A 7,449-nucleotide genomic window follows, 5' to 3' on the forward strand; every position below is an offset into this window, starting at 1 on the left:
CGCCGCCCAGCGGCTTTCCCCCCCGCCGCCGGCAGCCGGCGCCCGGTGTGGGTTTCCCTGGGCGGCTCGGGGAAGCAGGCGCTGGGAGCGGCCAGGGCGGCACAGGGCGGGGTAGAGCCCATCGAGGGCGGTGGGGCCGGGTCCCCGCGGGGAGTCCCGGCACCCTCGGCCGGGCCCCGATCCCCGGCCTGGGGGCGCCGGGCCCGCGCCGGGAGGGGGCTCCAGCCGGAAGCGGCATCTTGTTGAACCTCGGCCTAACGGGCGCCTGGCAGAGAGTGGGGGCCGCGCCTCCCGCTGCGGCTGTGGGGAAGTGAAGTTACAAAAATGTGCCGGCTTGGGCTGGTTGTCTGCGCTTTTCCCTGAAAAGAGCAGAAGTTACTGCCTTCAGGTCGAGCACAGGCAGTGCCTGCTTCACTCCACATCCAGGGTCTTGCAACAGTGGCCAGAAGTGCTGATGGGAGCCGTGACCACCGAGCCCTGCTGTGAGGGGAGCGGTTCTGTGGGGTGGAGAGAGGCACGGGGCCTTGTGAAACAAAAATCGAAAACACGGAGAAGTGTTACCAGCTCATTACCTGGGATCACCCCCAAAACCTAACTCCAGCTTGTCCCGATGTTGATCTTATTTACTCTTTGGACAAAGCTGCTTGTAGAAATACCGTGTTACGTTGCTGTGTTACACAGAGTTAAATTATCTGAGTGCCACAGGGATGTACCAGCTAGTTCCTAGTCAGAGCTCGGTTAGTATTTCTCAGTGGAAAACGCGTGTTTGGATAAGAGACCTGTAAGCAGTCATTATAGATTCAAAGCCTGTGTGTCTTCGGAGCACTCACAGAAATAAACAGAAGAAACTGTGCGAATCTAATGGCAAAACTAGCCTACAATTTCTAATCCGTGACTTGAAGCATTAATGCACAGTAACCTGTGTTCTCACAATGTTTCTCTAGACTGGTGCAAGAAAACAGCTTTTGTAAACATATTTCTTTAAAGGAATAATTTCTGCTTAAAGAAAGTGGAAATCCAAATGTATTTTTCACAAAAGCTGTATAGCTTTGCCTCTGCCTTATAAAATTACACTGTAATTGCCCTTGAGCAACCATTCTTTATGCTTATAGGAACTTTGTAAGTCTGAGGTGGGATATTACTATTGTGTTGATCATCATTCTTTTATTAATGCCCTTTGTTTCCCTCTCTGTCAGGATCCAGCAGCTGTCAATTGTCTTAGACTGTAAAATTCCAGGGACAGGAACAGTCTTTTTACTCCCTTTTTATACCGAGTAGCATGAAAGCTGCTTCTTTATAAGCAGCAGTGCCTGGGCTCTGTGATAATGCAAATAATAATAAACATCAGTATAACTGATAAACATCCCTTTTGTTCATGCAACACCTATTTCACAGTTTTGCTGATCTGGAATACTGAATGCTCCATGTTCAGTTCTGAAGGCATTTTCTCAAGTAGCTGATGCCAGATAAGCCCACATGGTGAAAAATCCTCAAACTTCTGAGAAAGGTGTCATGGCATGGAGGAGAGTAACACTACCTTGTATGGCCCGTTCCTCAATGACTCACAGATAAATCTTAAACCCTACAGAACCCAAAGAGTGGCAATTTGAAGTGCAGGAGGTAGATGTCATCATAATCACCGCCATCACCTCAGAGACTGAGCCTTGGAGTCCTGGCCCTCTTTGTTCCCTGCTTGGCCTATTTACTGCATCCTGCACTCTCGACAGGTAAATGTTACTCTGTTCTGCAACGTCAAAAAATGTTTAAGTCATCCCTGTAAATTTCAGTACTGCATTTGCTGTTGCCAGCACTTACCAGCTAAAATTTTCAACACTTGTAATTTAGTCCCACAAAACAGGTGTGAGGGAGTTGAACAATGACTTTCAAGCCTATCTTTTATATCCAGAAATGTTGTTACTAAAGAGCTATGGCATCTTTGGACTTGCGTAGTTTGAAGGTAAAGCGTGTAAAAACCAAGGGGAAGACTGGGCTTAACATGCTCACCTTATTATCCCTCCTCAACAACTGTAGACAGGCAGTTGAAATGACACTGATAAGTACAGTAGGGATGTGGAAAATATTGATTGTAAGATATATAATTTATTAATAATATCATGGAAGTGCCATGGAGAGCTAGAAAGCAGTGCCATTTGGGGATATTTCTTTGGCTTATTAGCTCTGTCAGTGCCATTGCATTTCTTAGCTTTGGCTTCAGAAACAGCGCTGTTTTGAAAAAAAGCCAACAAAATCTAAACAGGAAAGGAGGCTCTAGTGGGTTTTGTGCTGTCTGAATAGCAGAGAAATGTGTATTCAGCTTCAAGCTCTGCCATCAACTTCCTGCATCACCTCAGGCAAATCTTCCTTTTGACCTATCACCGCTTTGATTGCTTAGCTCAAGCTATTATGTAACTAATATTCAGAGGAAAGATGGAGAATTCCCAGAGCTGACAAGCTAAAGCTTTGTAAATTTTGAGCACAAGGCTAAAGAGGTATACATGAGACTGGGAATTGAACAGAAAGTGCACTTTCTGGAGAGGAAAAAGCTATGAGATAATCAGCAGAGCAAGGCTACACCCTGAAGGGGATATTTGAGGGTTTTTTTTTTTCCTTCCTACTTGGTTCATCTTCTTTTGAGAGCCATTTGTTCATTGCATGACCACACTGATCTGAGAAGCTTTCTGATCAATTTTTGGACTTCAGTTGTACTGCTGTAATGAGAAATGCTAACTCTGATTACCGATAAGACATTGACTACAGGGCAATGATTATCACTTCTACATCAACATGTTCACCCTTGAGCTACTTTTCCCTGATGATACTTAATCTGACATTTTCACTGTCTATCACTATGTCCTCATCTCTTCACTCACAGATATGCATCCAGTTTTTCTCTTAGAAAACCCATGACTTGCTATATTTGTACTTCTCTGGGTGTTTTTCTTTGAGCTTTGCATCAAAAAGTATTCTACCACAACCACCTAATTTGCCTCTGCAGAAAAAAAGCAAGTTAAAATGCATCATGAATTTCTTCTGTCATTAACCTTTTCCACAGTTGCTTCTCAGTCTGCTGTCACAGAAAAGTTGACTTCATCTTTTCTTTTCCTTTCTCTTTCATTATCCCCTCCCTTACCACCATGTGTGTCTACTTCATCCTGCCTTCTTTTCCCTATCTATTTCTCAAGGTCCTTAAGTTTTCTCTCAAATAAATATGGGTAGTCACTGACTTTCCTCATCCTGAAAACACCAGTTGGATTCCTCTCCTGTACTACCATTCCTGTCATCTCTAACCTCTCCAAAAACCTGTCCAAAACTGCTCTAATTATGTCCTTCACCTCTTTTAGTATGGCTCATTCCTTCCGCTGTCAGCTGAGCTGCTCATGTGTGTTTCTAGTTGGCACCTCAAACATGAAGGCCTGTGTTTCATCACTGTCTCTTGACTGATGGACTGCTTTTGAAACTCTCATTCCTCTTCCCAAATCCAGTGAACACTTAAAAAAACCCCAAACCCTTCCTTAAAAAACCTTTCATTTCTCAATTCTTCACTTCTTCTTCTTGACTCTTTAGTGCTGAATCCTCCTTTTCTGCTGCTGAGAGTGTGCTAAGTTTCCATCTGTGTTTTTTCCTATAGATTCTATATATTTTTCCTGGCTGCCCTCATCAACAAGTGCAGCTTTGGATACCATATTTCATATTTTCAACTCATGTTTTCTGTGTCTTCCTCTTCTTTCTATTCCCACTTGATAGTGTTGAAGTCTTACTGCACGTAGCACAGCAGCTCCTAGGCCTAACAGATTTCTTCTGACTGTATGACCTAAAGTCATGTCCTGACAATTATCCTTGTCTCTCGCTGTGACCCTTGCAGCTTTGTTTATTCAAAATGCCACTGCGAAGGGGCCTCTCTCTAGTTTGACATTTTTACTGTGTTGCCTCACTTCTTAATCCTCCGCTGTTACATTTCCTCTTCTGCTGAACCAAAGACAATTTTCTTCCCAGTCCTAGAAGGTCTTTGCAGTATAATCTTCCTTCACACTGGTTTATCCTATTGCCATGTCAGGAGGTTAACTTCTACCTTTCTTTTGTCACCCCTGGCAGACTCCTTTTGATCCCTCTGAGAAGCGAAAGTTACTTCTTTATGAAAGCATGGAAAGGCTTACAGAAAGAATCACGGCACTTTTTGATGGAAATTTTTTTCCTTTGGTACCACATGCTTCCTGCTGTCCTTTATGCAGACATGAAAATAAAGGATTAAATAGCCCAGTGATTCCTTTTCCCTCAGTCCTTTGCTCCTTTAGCCTGGCGGGGGATCTCCTCTGCCTGCTGGAATCTCTTTTGAGTTCTCTTGCCAGCACTTCAGAGACGTCTCTGTGCAGGGCTGGCTGGAGCAGAGAGGCACGGAGGCAGCTGCCAGCCCTGCAGAAAAAAAGCTCCAGAGTTGATGCTGGCAGGAGGCGGGAGCAGCAGAACGGCGGGAGTGAGTGCAGAGGATGCCAGCCAGAGTTAAACACCCATTGATTGACTTCCCTGCTGAACTCTGCAGGGGAATGTGAGAGCTACCCATCAACAGTGGCAAATCCGGGGATTCCCTGCCACTATTGTGAGCGCCGTCGTGCTTTTTCTGGATTATGAGGAGCAGGCTCCTGGGGTTTTTGTAGAAGCATAATAAAGTAGAGGTAGATATCAACTGGAATGATGCATCCAAGCTCCCTCCAGCTTTGAGGAAATAAAGTCTGAATCCAGTCTTCTTGATTTCAGTCTTTGTACTAATGTAAGCTATTGTGATGTTCTCACATTGTTTGTCAGTATTTCCGCAGGTCGGTTGAGTATTGTGTATTGTTTTTCTGGTTCTCTTTGAGAAAAATAAATTATCGTACAATATTAGCAAGGAAAATGTATGCAGCACAAGCAATTCTGCTTCAGAGGGCCTGGCAATGCCACCTTCATCAGTACTGAATGGTAAGCAAAAGAAGATACTATTCAACACAGGAATGACAGAATGAGATTTAAAGGGGGAGTAGCAGCTGTCATCCACACATTGTTTTGTGTAGTACATCCTTTCTCTCCAAGCTATGCTGTCAGATGTTTTCTTGACTTCTGTGCATATGGTTGTAATAAGTAGGAAAAGTTTCATGAAAATAAAAATTGATTTAAACATAATCAACTTGTATAATCGTATGTTTCAAATCTAGATCTAATCCAGATTTGGATACCTATTTATCTATAGGAACATATCAATAGCCTTTTCTATTTTTTTTCTGGGATAGGCATTATTAGAAATAAAGCTTGTCTACTTATGGACAGAGTTCTAGCCATCTAAATCTGAATGTGTTAGTCACAAATGAGAGAATCTGTATTATAAAAATTGTCCCTTATATTTCCATGCCTAAAAATGCACTTTTTTCAAGACTGGTGCCCAAACAGGGAGGTTGCTGAGATTAGATTATTTGGGAAAACAGGAGGTTAGTGTCAGGCTCAAGGTGGTGCATCTTTGGCAAAAGAAGGGGCAGAATTCAGAAGGAGGAGCTGTGCTACGCACCAGAGCTCACTGCCTAGGGGAGGAGAATCACAGAACCGCTGAGGCTGGAAGGCACCTCTGGAGATCACCTCCTCCATCCACCTGCTCAAGGCAGGGTCAGCTACAGCAGGTTCCTCTGAGCTGTGTCCAGTCAGGTTTGGAATAGCTCCAGGGATGGAGACTCCACATCCTCTCTGGGCATCCTGTGTCAGTGTTCGATAACCCTCACAGAAAAAAGATTTTTCATGTGCTTAAATGGAGTTTATTTTAACTTGACCTCGTTGCCTCTTGTCCTGTCACTGAATGTCACTGTAAAGAGCCTGGCTCAGTCTTCTTTAACCCCGCATTAGACGTGTATATGTATTGCTGACAACCTGCCTGAGCCTTCTCTTCTCCAAAGTAACCCATCCAGTTCTTTCAATCTCTTCTTTCATCCTAGATGCTCCAGAGCCTTAACCACCTTTGGGGCCCTTTGCTGGACTCATTCCGTTATATCCATGTCACTCTTGTACTGGGGAGCAAAGGACTGGACCCAGCACTCCAGATGTGTCACACCAGTGCTGAGCAGAGGGGAAGGATCCCTCATGCTGGCAATGCTTTTCTTCATGCAGCCCAGGATGCTGTTGGCAAATGGCATGGCCCTACAGTACCCCTCTGCTCTCCAAATTTTACACTGAACTGGGGAGTAGAAGGGTTTTGGAGTAATTTATACACCCCTCGACAGCTGTTCAAGTTATCACACTCATTAAGTGCTCTGTAGTTCTGGGGCACTAATTAGAACATGCTTTCTGATAGTCCATGTAATGGGGTCTTAAAAAGGCAGCTCAGTTTTTCTGTTATTTGGCTCAGCATTTCTGTTCGTCAGCTCAGCACTTGCTCTGGAGGAACTTTTTTGGGCTGACTCAGATCTTTCAGAACCCTTTTGTCAGGCTCCAGTGTCAAAGGGACTGGGCTGCTCAGCTGTTGCGCATGAAGAGTGAGCAGTCCTGCCACAAGATGAGCAAGAGGTTGAGGTGACTATGGGCTTTTATGGAAATATATCCAAAGCAAGAAGCAATTAAATTTATACAAATAATTAAAAGTTGACAAATTCTGGAGAAGGAAAACAAGAAAAAGTAGAAATATCTGAGCCACACAGACTGAAACTCAGGGTGAGACAGAGAAGACAATAAAGCTAAACTCTTTAAAGAAAAAGAAAGTGTCATAGTTGCAGCTGACTCTATTGAGATCTAATTAAAATGTTTCAATTTATTTTGGACAACTATTTAGTTTCTGAGCTTGAATTCCTTATCTACAGTATTGTCTCCTTGACGTGTATTGGAATTTTCATGTTGCCTTCAGCGAGGCCACGATTCCACCTGTATCTGAAAATTAGGGGTAATTGTTCTTCCCAATATCCCCACAATTTCATAATTTTTCTGGTGCATCTGTAGCAGTCCAATGGTAGTGGCAAGCCCACAGGAAATCCTATAAATAATTACACTGAAAGTCACTTATCCTAAAAGCTACATGCATTTGTTTGGTAAATGCTGAAGTTTTGCAATTGCAGGCTAACAAATTGTATTTTATTTGTGGAATGTATTTCCTGTATCTTATCTTATCTTGATCATAGAAGGCCCTAAAAATGCTTTGTAGAATACAAAGTAAATCTGGATTATTTCAGTGCCAGTGTAAAAAAGGGGCATCATTCATGAGGGGTACATTTAATGAGCCAACTGTCCGCTTTCAATAGCCTGCAATTCATTCCAGCACTTGGTTATTTGGCTCCTTTTTCATTAGCAAAACAGTTTGAGTTTCACTGTTGAACTAAATACACAGCTGTCATTACAAAAGACACCGTGATTCAGAAAAATATAACTGCCTAATGCCTTTGTGTTTCACAGATTACACAAACTTTTAAAGGAAAATGCTTTTAGCTTCTGTTACCAGCCTGAAAA

This window comes from Calidris pugnax, unplaced genomic scaffold (genome assembly GCF_001431845.1).
Source record: "Calidris pugnax isolate Ruff unplaced genomic scaffold, ASM143184v1 scaffold44, whole genome shotgun sequence".
Lineage (NCBI taxonomy): Eukaryota > Metazoa > Chordata > Aves > Charadriiformes > Scolopacidae > Calidris > Calidris pugnax.